Below are 12,817 nucleotides of genomic sequence, written 5' to 3' on the forward strand. Positions count from 1 at the left end.
GGCTCTATGTGAGCCTTTTCCTCAGGCACCCTCCCAAGAACAAACCATACCCAATGGGACACCAACTCATTTGATGGGGTTAGCATTTTTCTAATTCCACACCAGAAAAATTCATTGCAAGAAAACAACAAACCAATAGCCCTCATAAACATAGATGCAAAAATTCTAAACAAAATTTTAGCATAGAGAAATCCAACAACCTATAAAAAGGCAATATATCATAACCAAGTAGGGTTTATCACAGAAATGGAAGGTCTAACATTTGAAAATCAACATAGTTCACTGTGTTACTAAGCAAAATAACCACATCATAGATGCAGAAAAGACATTTAAAAATCCCACATCCATTCCTGATGAAAAACAACTCTCAGCAACCCAGGAGCAGTGGAGAACTTCCTCAGCCTGATAGTGGGTGTCTACAAGAGGTCTACATCTATCACCATGCTTTAATATAAAAGACTAACAGGCTTTTCCCTATGAGATCAAGTAGTAAACAGTGGTGTCTGCTCTTAGCACTTTGATTTAACATTATACCGAAGGTTGTAGTCGGTGCAATAAATCAAGAAAAAGAAATGGATTATCCAAATCAGAAGTAAAAGTGTTCTTACTAGCCAATGACCTAATCACTTATGCAGGAAATCTGATGGAATCTACAAAAAGCTACCCGAACTAATAAACAAGGTTGCAGGACACAAGATCAGCATACAAAAATCTATTGTATTTCCATGCACAGCAATAAACAACCAAAAATGAAACTTAAAAATACTGTTTACAGTAGCACCAGAAATTATAAAATACTTAGGGGTGAACATGACAAACGATGTTCAGGATCCATAGACTGAAAACTATACTTTGCTGAGACAAATTTTAAAATTCTAAATAAATGGAGAAAACAGTGTGTGTTCATGGGTCAGGAGACTCAGTATTGTCAGTTCTCACCAAATTGTTCTATAGATTTATTATACTCCGAATCAAAATCCCATCTGGCTTTCTTTTACATGAAATACTGATGAGCTCATGCTAAAATTCATATAAAAAGTCATAGATCTGTATTAGCCCAAACAACTTTGAAAAAGAAGAATAAAATGGGAAGGCTAATACTGCCTGATTGGAGGACTACACTCATCAAGACGATGATATTGGCCTAGAGATAGACAAATAGATCAGTGGAACAGAATGGAGATTCCAAAAATAGACACTGATTCTTGACAAATTTGCAAAGGCAATTTGGTGAAGAAGGTGTACTCTTTTCCACAAATAGGGCTGAAACAGTTGGTAATCCATATGCAAAGAGAAGCTAGACCATACTTCCCACCATATATAAAATGGAATCTTAAAAAAAATTTTTTTAAAGAACTAATAGATTACAGACCTAAATGTGAGACCCAAAACCCATAAAGCTTCTAGGAGAAAATCTTTATGACTTTGAGCTAGGCAAAAAGTTCTTAGATACGAGATCAAAAAGCATGATTCATAAAAGAAAAAAAAATGATTTGAATTTCATTGGAATTTAAAACTCTGCTCTTTGAAAGATGCTGTTAAGAGAATAAATAGACAAGCCATGGACTGAGAGAAAAATCTCTGCAAATCACACAACTGATTAAGTGTACAGAATATACAGACTAGAAAAACTCTCAAAACTCCCTATTAAGAAAACAGCTCATTTTTTTTTAAAAGATTTTATTTATTTATTTGAGAGAGAGAGAATGAGAGATAGAGAGCACGAGAGGGAAGAGGGTCAGAGGGAGAAGCAGACTCCCCGCTGAGCAGGGAGCCTGATGCGGGCCTCGATCCCGGGACTCCAGGATCATGACCTGAGCTGAAGGCAGTCGCTTAACCAACTGAGCCACCCAGGGGCCCGAAAACAGCTCATTTTTCAGTAAAGGGCCAAAGGTTTAAACAGACATTTCAGTAAAGCAGATACAGGGATGACAAATAAGCACATGATAAAAAGCTCTCTGCGTCGTTCTTGAAGGAAATGCAAATTACAATCACAATAAGATTCCACTACACATTTGTCAGAATGGCTAGCATGGAAAAGACCATTCCAAGCGTTAGTCACACCCAGGGGTGGGAAGGAACCGGAACACTCCCGTGAACTGCTGGTGGGAGTAGAAAAGGATCCAGCCCTGTGTAAGGAAAAGGTGGACAGTTTCTTAAAAAGTAAATATGCACATAACATATCCAGCTACTCCAGTACTAGGTTTTTCCTCCGGAGAAAAGAAAGCATATATAGAAACCAAATCTTGTACATGAATATTCCTAGCACCTTTATTCATAAGAGCCCCAAATAGGAAACAAATGGCCAAAAGCCAGTCAATGGATAAACAGTCTGTGTTACGTGTACGTGGCGGAATGCTACCCAACAACAAAGAAGAGTGAAATAATGGTATTTGCATCAGCATGGTTGAGTCTCAAAATAAGGATGCTAAGATGCAGAAGCCAAATGAAAGGAGTACATACTACATGGATCCATTTACATAAAACTCTAAAACATGCCCATTGATCCCTTTCGCCCGAAAGCAGAAGAGTGGGGTGGGAGGTATGGCAGGGTGGAATTATGCAGGGGGAGGGGTCTTTGGGGAGCATTATGTGTGTTTACTCTCCGCTTGTGTGTGTGCGTGTGTTCAATCTATGGTGGACAGTTTGTGTGTCAGTTACACCTCGATAAAGCTGTTTCATATATAGGCTCATAGAATGTCAGCCTCCCTGTTCTTCTGCCTTTTGCTCCACAAATGTTAGCAACAAGCTTTGTGAGGGGACATTAGGAAGAGTTCAACATCCAGAAAAAGCAAGTAGGGAGCCGGCTTCTGCAGCGGCGGTGCGATGACCACGCTCCGGGCCTTCACGTGCGATGACCTGTTCCGCTTCAACAACATTAACTTGGATCCACTTACGGAAACTTATGGGATTCCTTTTTACCTACAGTACCTTGCCTACTGGCCAGAGTACTTCATTGTTGCGGAGGCACCTGGTGGAGAGTTAATGGGCTATATCATGGGTAAAGCGGAAGGCTCGGTAGCTAGGGAAGAATGGCACGGGCACATCACAGCTCTCTCTGTTGTTCCGGCCTTTCGACGCCTTGGTTTGGCTGCTAAACTTATGGAGTTATTAGAGGAGATTTCAGAAAGAAAGGGTGGATTTTTTTGTCGATCTCTTTGTAAGAGTATCTAACCAAGATGCAGTCAACATGTATAAGCAGTTGGGCTACAGTGTGTACAGGACGGTCATAGAGTACTACTCGGCCAGCAACCGGGAGCCCGACGAGGACGCCTATGATATGAGGAAAGCACTTTCCAGAGACACTGAGAAGAAATCCGTCATACCATTACCTCATCCTGTGAGGCCTGAAGACATTGAATAACCATGGGCAGTGGTTCTTAGGCTGATGCTCCAGATATTTTATGGACAATATTATTTTCATTGGATGATCTTGGAGCTCTATTAGGAGAAAAGTAATCATTTAGGTCTCACAGACTTCAAGAAAATACAGGTTATAAACTTGAGTCTCATTGTTTCCAGTTAGCAATACCATACCTCCTAAAGCTGTTCACTGTAATAAAATTCAATCAAAAAGGCAGCTGGATCAGATGGAAACATTCCACTGATTTGGTTCATAATATTTACTATATGCTAGGGAAAAAACTTGCTCCAGTCTCCTCCTAAATTCTGTGCCTGAGAACCACTGCTACATATATATTTTTTATTTTGTATCAAACTGTTAATTGAAGCTCTAAAAGCATATATGAAATGTATAAATCTAAGATGTATAATAAAATGCACTGTAGACCCTAAAAAAAAAAAAAGAAAAAGCAAATAGACCTTTCCGAGTATACACGTGAGTGTGCTGCTGGTGAGCACAAAAAGAGAAGACCACCTTCTCAAGTGCCCAAACACCTGGAGCTTTCCAAAAGTCACCGCACAGTATGATTAACGGCAAATATTTATTTGCCGTTAATCAACCAACCTGACCCCCTCCTTGAGTCAGATTCTTGACATAGATATATACACTAATCCTTTTGACCCTTCCAAGAAATTTGTAGTATTTTGACAATTTCAAAAAAGGAGTCTCAGAGACATCAAGTCAGCTATCCAGAAGCACACAGCAAAGAACAGACAGGGCCTGGACGTGTTGGGCCTGAGGTGGCTGCACTTGATCCCTTTCTGTGCGCCTCTCCCTGCACACTCTAGCTCCCGGTTGGGTGGGGGCCTTTGACTGCACGTGGGCGGGTGTGGAAACAATAGGTCAGCCCTGTCCAAGTGTCCAGCCCCCCAAGGTTAGCTGTTGTGTCTGGAGTTATATATAGCTGACTTGGGGGGAAGAAAGAGAAAATAAGATTTACTTTTTGGAGGCTCAGAGGATTGAAGCAACTTGAAAGGTCCTAAAGGCCTTTGCAGACCAGGACTGAAATGTCATTGGCTAAGCACAGTTGGAGTGCGGTTTCTTGGCAAGGGAGGAGGTGTCCTGGCCCAGGGAGGTGTGACACGTTCCTCTGCTCAAAATAGAGACTGGCTGTTTCCTGAGTGGGAGTCAGCTGGGGGTGGGAAGGCCTACCCAGCCCTTCAGCCTCAGCCCACTGGAGGGTCTGGCAGCCCTGCTGGAAAGTGGGACACGGGACAAAAGTTCAGGGCCCCTCAGGCTCTCGCACTGGCATGGGGGGTGACAGGGCAGTGAGATGGCTGCTATCTTGCTGGTGGGGGAGGGGCGGCTCCCACCTCTGCCTGGTGTGGGGGTGGGGAGGGAGGGGAACCTGGGCTGACGCCCCTCCTTGCAAAGTGCAGCCCCAGGAGGTGATGAGGCTGCAAGTCTCTGGGTGTGGACATAGTTCCTGGTTCCTGTGCAGGAAGTCGCTGAAGAAGAAGGGTCCAGAAAAGGTGACTGGGACCTGACAATGCCTTGGTGGTGTGTGTGTGAGCCCTGAGAGGTGATTTTCTAACTGGGTGAAAATCAGCCGTGCCCTTGGGGTCAGATCCTCCACGGGCTCCGACAGAGTACCTGCTCCAGGGCTGACGTGGGCTGGTTTGCCCTGGTGTGGCCACACTGAGGGTTCACTACAGAACCACTTCCACACTGGCTGGTAACGAGTCACTGCCTAGATCTCCCCAAATGACTCTTCACCATCACAGCCGTCCCTGTAATCCCTCACTCATCTCTGTGTCCCATAGTACCCACTCCTCGCCAGAAATCCAACCACCCAAAGGTCAATGCCTTGCTTCCCTCTGATTGGTTCATGCCAGGTTTGGCAAATGTTTGAATATCACCTATGCTGGACCCAAAAGAGTAACACTAGTCCATTGGTATTTGCTATGTGCCAGTCACTCCCATTCCAGATGCTTTACTTATATCTACAACAATCACAGTATCAATCGCACAACAACAGCTAACAACAATAGCTTGAGGTACCAGGCGTGGTGCTAAGTGCTTTGCACGGATTATGCTATTTCAGTGCCCTGATAGTATCCTCCATTTTCAGAAGGAAAACCTCCAAAGCCCAGAGAGGTTAAGCAACTTGCTTTGGGTCACACAGCTAGTGAGTAACACAGCCCAATTAAAACCCAGGTCTTGCTGACTCCAAAGCCTTTGCTCTGACGTTACTCTACACTGTGAGAAATAATACAAAATAATATAAAAATGCTCACAAAATTCAAAAACATTCTAATATTAAAAGCACTTTCCTCCCTTCTGGTCTGAGCGTCCAATACCTTCATCAGCCAAATTTCTTCAACTTTGCTGCTTAAGTGTTTGCATTTGATGGGTACCATTTTCATGCTGTGGAAATAGATTTGATTGTGCCAGGAGTTCCCTAGTTAATCTGACTGAACAGTGGCCCCAAAACACCCTATAAAGAGGGTTCAGGTGAGTCCTGACTGATGTCTGGAAGAGACAAATGGAAACATGGAGCTCCATGCCATCCATGGAGCTCCATTGCTCTCTGGACTCCAGAGTCTTCCTGAAAACTCTCCTTCCTGATTTTTTTTTTTTTTAAATTGTGCTAAAGTCAATTCATCTGTGCAGTGTCTCGTGGGCAAGGCTCTTAAGAGATGCCCTCTTCTAGGGCGCCTGGGTGGCCCAGTCATTAAGCGTCTGCCTTCGGCTCAGGTCATGCTCCTGGGGTCCTGGGATCAAGCCCCACACCGGGCTCCCTGCTCTGCGGAAAGCGTGCTTTTCCCTCTCCCACTCCCCCTGCTTGTGTTCCCTCTGTCACTGTGTCAAATAAATAAATAAAATCTTTAAAAAAAAAAATAGATGCCCTGTTCCTAAAAGCAGGCCTCCTTCTGACTGTGTTCAAGGAACCATCCAGTGTATGCAAGGCTGGTCGTGAACCTGCTCTCACCCATTCAGCAACTGTCTAGGGAGGGTCAACCGTGGGTCAGGCACTCTTCTAGATACTAAGGAGGGAGTCATGGACAAAATGGACCCAGACACTGCCTTCGTATTTGACACCTGGCTGCAGAAATTACAGCCAGGTGTCAAATACAGAAATTACCCAGCAAACTGTGTAATTGTGTTTTGTGATAAATGCCATGAAAGAAAAGCAAAGACTAAAGTGAAGCTGATAACAGATCTTAGATTCGATTGTTGAAGAAGTAGGAAGAAGGAGTAAGTACTATCCCAGCTGACTCAGGAAGAGGCGGCCAGAGGGAAGGAAGGAGAGGGTCTCAGCAGAAAGTTGCAGGCGGGAGGGGACAGCATGGGTAAAGGCCTGGGGCTGGGTGACAGTTTGGTATTTTTGAGGTCATGAAAGAAAAAACATCTCATCTGGAGTTTAGCGAACAGGGAGAGGCTGAAAGGGGATGAGGTTGGATGGTGGACGTGGGCCCAGTTTTGTAGGAATGAGGGTCTCTATTTAGCAAGTGCAGATGAGGATTTAGGGCATAGGGAGGGTGGGGGAAATACTCCAAAGCAATACCCTTTGGCAGAGCAGACAAACCACTTGATAATAGCAAGAGAAGGCCCCCAAAGCTCTCTTTATTCATGAGGCAATGGCCTTCATAGAAAAATTTATTCTGGGCTAAAATCACATCATACTGGCAGGGGAAAGAGTTCTTGATTAAAGTAGGCCCAGACAGCCCATGTCCGTAAAAGTGTCCTGAACTTTTAGCGGCTGAGATGTTGCCTTAGGATTCTTGTAGTTATCAGTGACAGAAACCAACTCAATGTATTGATTCAAACAATAAGGAGTCAACTGGCAGGGAGGAGAGGCTCAAACTTGTCATCTGTTGTCTCTCTCTCTCCATCTTTCCAGCTCTCTCCTTTCTTTCCTTCTCCTTACTGACTTACTCTGGTGTGGCTTCATTCTGGGACAGGCATAGCTGCCTCAGATAAAAGAGCTAGACTGTTATCTGAAGTCTGAGTCTCACCTTGGATCATACAGCCATCTCTGAGCTGATTGCTGGGAGGACAGACCGTCTGCTGACCTGGGGATCAGACAGGAGAGTGGGGAATTCGGGACGGGTCGTTCCCCAGAGGGCTACACGCAGACCAGAACAGACCCCCTAGTACCTAAGGGGTATGAAACTTGTCCTGCCTCCACATGCAGAATTTTATTGTTGCATTATTTTTATAAATTAAAAAAGTGACTCATAAAGCTATCAATGCAGTGTTAATGTTTTACTGTGTAACCTGTTAAAGTTACACACACACACACACACACACAAACGTAGACATATACGTATTTTATAGGCTTTTTTTCCTGGTAGTCATTTGGTAGAAGAATTTAACTCCAATAAGTATGCACTTTTAATTTTTTCCAAAGAAATGTAAACTTCTATTCCTCTAATCAGCAATGCCCCAAATGAAACTTTTGTTCATACTTCTCTATTTAAACTTCACTTTGCTCCTTCACATCTTTCTTAACATTGAACACGGACGTCAATATCCCTGGCACGTTCTTGTCATTGGTTTTAGCCATAAAGGCTAGAACGCTCCAAGTGTATCTGGAATGAAGGGACGGGGTTGAGGAGTCCTGACCCATTTCCTGCTTTTTACCTAAGAGTCGTTGGACTCAAGCTCTATGCTAAAATTCCACCCCGTATCCCACTGCAATGTCCATTTGGTCCAATGAGAGTGCATCCCGACAACATAAAACTCAGCAGCACTTACCAATACTGCTACCCACTTCCACAGACCCACGTGAAAGACGCCCAAGATGTATCGAGGGAAAAAATCAAATTGCAAAACAGTGTTACAGTTTTATTTCATGACCTGCTATTTCAATAAATATTTAGTGAGCGTCTACTACCTGTAGGGTTTCATTGTTCTGTTGTTAAAAATTTCATCTGTTGTATTTCCCAGTTGTGTTTTACTTGAAAAATGACTTCTCTTCCGAAAGCACTCAAAGAAGATGAAAAAAGTAGGATTCAGGGTGGCCTTTGAATACTGCTTAGAGTTAATAATTTGAAGAACGTACAGAAGCGCTTTCCCGCACTTACTTCCATAAAAGAACTTCCAGTGAAAGATGAACATTATATATGAACATGTGTATATATACATATACTTGGTTTTCTGACAGTTATAAAACCGGGATCACCTATTCTCTTAGGCACTGTTTGAATTTTTACCCTGAGGGGGAATTAGTTCTAGAACATAAAAAAGTACTAGCTCATTAAAAATTTCAGACACACATACATGTGCACAATGCACACACACAGTTGTTCTCCCTGGCAAGTCTCTCTCCTGAGTGACTTTCTACTCTTTGGAAGAGTTGGCCCTTGTCACGCCAGGTGCTTCTGTGACCCCCTCTGAACTACCTGCCCTTTTGGGGCAGGGCACCATATTCAACCATCCCGTTGTGCTGGTTCCTTTTTTTCCAGTGACCCAACGCTTGGATCTCTCCTAAAGGTAGTCAAAGAAGATGAGGAAGAATGCAAGGGAACGTTTTAGAACCATTCAGATTCATGGCTTGAATAACTTAATAAAAGCTTTAAGAAGTCTTTTTTCATAGAAGAAAAATACACTGTGTAATAGTTTCCCTGAGCCCCACCCTGTGCATGAGTGGCTTAAAGCGTTGCTCATTGTAAAGCAATTGGCTATTCTGACCCCTTCCGCAAATTAATTTGCCTCAGGAAGCCACGTCCCTTCATTAAGGGGAGGGGAAACAATGGGGTCTTTTACATTCTCAGTAATATGGTGCTCATTAGCTAAATGCTGACTTTGTTGGGCTCTGGAACAGACCAAAATATCCTAAAGCAAGGTCATAGCTGTAGCAAACTGGAAAGAAAGGGGACCCTCACACCTGCGTCTGAGCCGTGGGTGGGAAAAGAGTCTGGTGGGGGCATCTGGGGCAGAAGGCATGCTGCCCAGGTGGCCTCCTCCCCGTCTCCCGGGGTCTGGGCCCAGAGGGAAGGATGAAGGAGTGCCTGAGGGCGGCATTTCAACCTCTTGGGCCAGAGGTGCCAGAGCATTTCGTACCTGCCCCTCGTCCCACATGTTCTACATCCGTCCAGAGACTGCAAACCACAGAACGGAGGAGGGCAGGCAGTTTGGTGGGCAAGAGAGAAAGAGATGGTATGGAGCCTTTCAAAGAGCTGAGGACCCAAGGTCAGTGCTTGGACCGTAAGGAAGAGAGAAGAAATCTTCATAATGGCACCTGATGAGGGGTTGCCTTTCTCCTTTATTCTGTCAGTTCAATGCGTCAGAAAGCTAGGATCTGGGAAGGAGGAGAAAATCCATCTGAGGACAAGGGAGGCATGGGACAGAGTGAGAGTCTGGGCCTTTATCCTTTGCTTCAATCAAGCTTTTTGTGATTTTAGAGGTGTTTCTCTTGGAGTTCCAAGTAAGATTTTTTTTTCTGAAAAAAGTTTCTGCCGAAAACCATGATAGTTACTCCTACTGGACATTGGGAATTGGGTCATGAGCTGTCATAGCCACCTGCTCTACTTCTGAATTAATGAGAAGTAGAGCTGGGCAACACACCCACGCCCTGTAGTTAGATCCCGCTCTGTGCAGAACCAAGTCAAGAGGGAGGAACCTGACGAGGGACAGGGAAAGCCCTCATGAAGAATACCAGAGTACCAATAACATCTCACAAATTCACAGGAAGAATGTAATGGTGGAAATGATGTATGGCAAGCCAGAAGAACAGTTTTGAAATCTGTTTGGCCTCATTGATTAATATAGCTTCCATAAATACAAGTAGAAAATCATCAGAAAAAAAAACCACAAGATGAAAAGGGATATCAAGAAGGCAAGGAAACTCGTGTATTAATGGTAAGTTCAAAATCTTCGGGATGGGAGGCTATTCAGAACTAAATGCTCAGAAAATTAAGTCACTAACATGGAGGTTGAACTTCATCAGTCTTTACAAAACGCAGAGGAAATGGGAAAAGCAATGAAGATTATGAGAAAGGAAATGATCTACATGGAGGATAAATAATAGAGACTATTCCAACAAGTAAGAATCAAAATAAGTGAGTGTAGGGAATTTAAAAAATCTTATGAGTGTGTAAATCAAAAATAAAACCATCAAAAACGAAGAAAATATAGATGAGTATCTGACGTTAGGAGGGGCAAGAACTCTTAACAGACAAAGCACATCAACAATAGCAAACGTAGGGGCGCCTGGGTGGCTCAGTTGGTTAAACCGCTGCCTTCAGCTCATGTCATGATTCCAGAGTCCTGGGATCGAACCCCGCATCAGGCTCCCTGCTCATGCAGGAAGCCTGCTTCTCCCTCTGCCTGCTGCTCCCCTTGCTTGGGCTCTTTCTCTCTCTCTCTCTCTCTCTCTCTCTCTCTCTCGCTCTCGCTCTGTGTCAAATAAATAAATAAAATCTTTAAAAAAGACAATAGCAAATGTATTTCTCAAAATATTAATGCACTTATATATATACTTTGAAGAGCATCACAAAATTGAGATAAATTACAAATTTGGAAAACTGTCTATGATAAATATGACAAAGTTAATATACTTAGTATATAAACAGCCTTTAAAGACAAAAAGAAAAATACAGTCCCCCTTCAATAACAAAGTTAGGCAAAGATCATTAAAAAAAATGACCAATAAATATTTGAAAACATTCAATCTCATTAATAATCAAAGATAGGCAAATAAACAGTACTAACACATAAGTGCTTTTCACATTTGCAGTCTTTGAAAGTTACCATATACACTGTAGTTGGTTTTTGAAAAGCTCAGTTAGAATAGTACTGGCTTTCTTCCACTTGAAGGATTCTGCTCACCCTTTAGGTTTCAGTTTTACGTCTACTTCTTTGAAGTTCCCTCTGACCCCGCAAGCTAGGTGACAGCTTCTCATTATCATTTCCATTGCACCTTACATTTTGTGACATTTATCTGAACCATAGGGTGACAATTTGTGTGATCTGTTGATTTGGTATTTGGCACCTCACTGAGACTACAGTGATAACTGAAGTTTCTGTTGAGAATTTACTTTGCGCTGTGAAATATTTAAGTGCCTTTACATGTTTTATTTCATCCTCCCAATAACCTTATGAGATAGATTCCTTAATTGTGCTTGTTTTTTTGTTTTGTGTGTGTGTGGTTTTTTTTTTTTTAAGATTTTATGTATTTATTTGAGAGGGAGAGAGAAAGAGGGAGGGAGAAGCATGAGTGGGGGCAGAGAGAGAGGGAGACGTAGGCTCCCCACTGAGCAGGGAGCCCCGTGCCGGGCTGGATCCCAGGACCCAAAGGTCCTTAACCCGCTGAGCCACCAGGCACCCCTAATTGTGCTTGTTTTATAGAGAAGGAGGCTGGTGAAGTTGAGAGAGGTTTAACACCCGGTTCTGCATGACGGGGCTGGTACCTGCCTCCACTGGCTAGCTATTGTCCCTCCTTTGAGAGTTGCAGTCTTTTCTTCTATGCAGATGCATCATCCAGAAGCAAGCTCCCTCTCTCTCTCCTTCCCTCCAGGGAGCCTCAGGCAGCAGCAGACCAGACACCAGCAGATCAAGGTTCCATTTCAAAGCTAAAAAGCAAGTGGTTTTATTAGAAAATACTAAAAATTCACCTTCGGGGTTTGGTTTTGTTTTGTTTTGTTTTTTGGTTTGTTTGTTTTAGTAAGTACAACTTTTACCCATGACAAACATCTCCATATTTCAAAATGTCACATTCCATCATAAAGATACAAAGCAAAACTGGGGCCCTTGAGGAATTCATGGCTCAAGTGTCTAAATCCTTTTTTGGATCCAAAGGAAAACATCTTTTCACTTTCATATGTTCCTCCGTAAATGTCAAATAGATAGCAAGATAAACAATCTTTTTCAAGGATACAGGACACATAGGAATTATTAAGTTAAGTCAATGAACATGGGGTGATGGCCCTTTGTTCTCAAGGAGACAGCCCTGAGGTCTTGGGCAGGTGAGCTGGTGCTAGGGGCTGCACGTTTGGGGGAAGAGGCGGCGGGGGAGGGGTTTGGTGAGCAGCTGGAAGAGAGGGTTTGCTAATTCACATCTGTAACCAGCAGGGAGTAGGGAAAGAATTGGTGAAGGCATGCTGCTTTGTAGAATGGAAACACTTCTACGAACCTCTAATCTGCCACAACCCCCTTAATACAGGGTTCACACAAAAATCAAAGCAGCTCAGGCACTGGTTTCAGAACCTGAGCTTTGGTGTTAGTAGGGTCTGCATCTGAGTCTGGGCTCTATAGCTTGCCTCTGTATAAGGTTCTTAATCTTATGAGCCCAACTCTCCCATAAATTTGGGGTAATAAAAGGGTTGTAATGAGAGCTACATGGGATGAGTAAGCAAAGTGCTTAGCATAGAGCCTGTCATGTCACAGGCTTTCAATATTTTTTAAATGTTTTATTTATTTATTCATGAGAGTCAGAGAGAGAGAGAGGCAGAGGCAAAGGGAGAAGCA

At 43.2% G+C, this 12,817-nt stretch overlaps 1 pseudogene; it reads left to right on the plus strand.

Annotated features, from left to right (window-relative positions):
- The first annotated feature begins 2,806 nt into the window (after nt 1-2,806).
- Nucleotides 2,807-3,786, plus strand: LOC112815114 (N-alpha-acetyltransferase 20 pseudogene; annotated as a pseudogene).
- The last annotated feature ends 9,031 nt before the right edge of the window (nt 3,787-12,817 follow it).

This window comes from Callorhinus ursinus, unplaced genomic scaffold (genome assembly GCF_003265705.2).
Source record: "Callorhinus ursinus isolate GAN/ISIS: 27379988/994484 unplaced genomic scaffold, GSC_fseal_2.0 scaffold30, whole genome shotgun sequence".
Taxonomy (NCBI): Eukaryota; Metazoa; Chordata; class Mammalia; order Carnivora; family Otariidae; genus Callorhinus; species Callorhinus ursinus.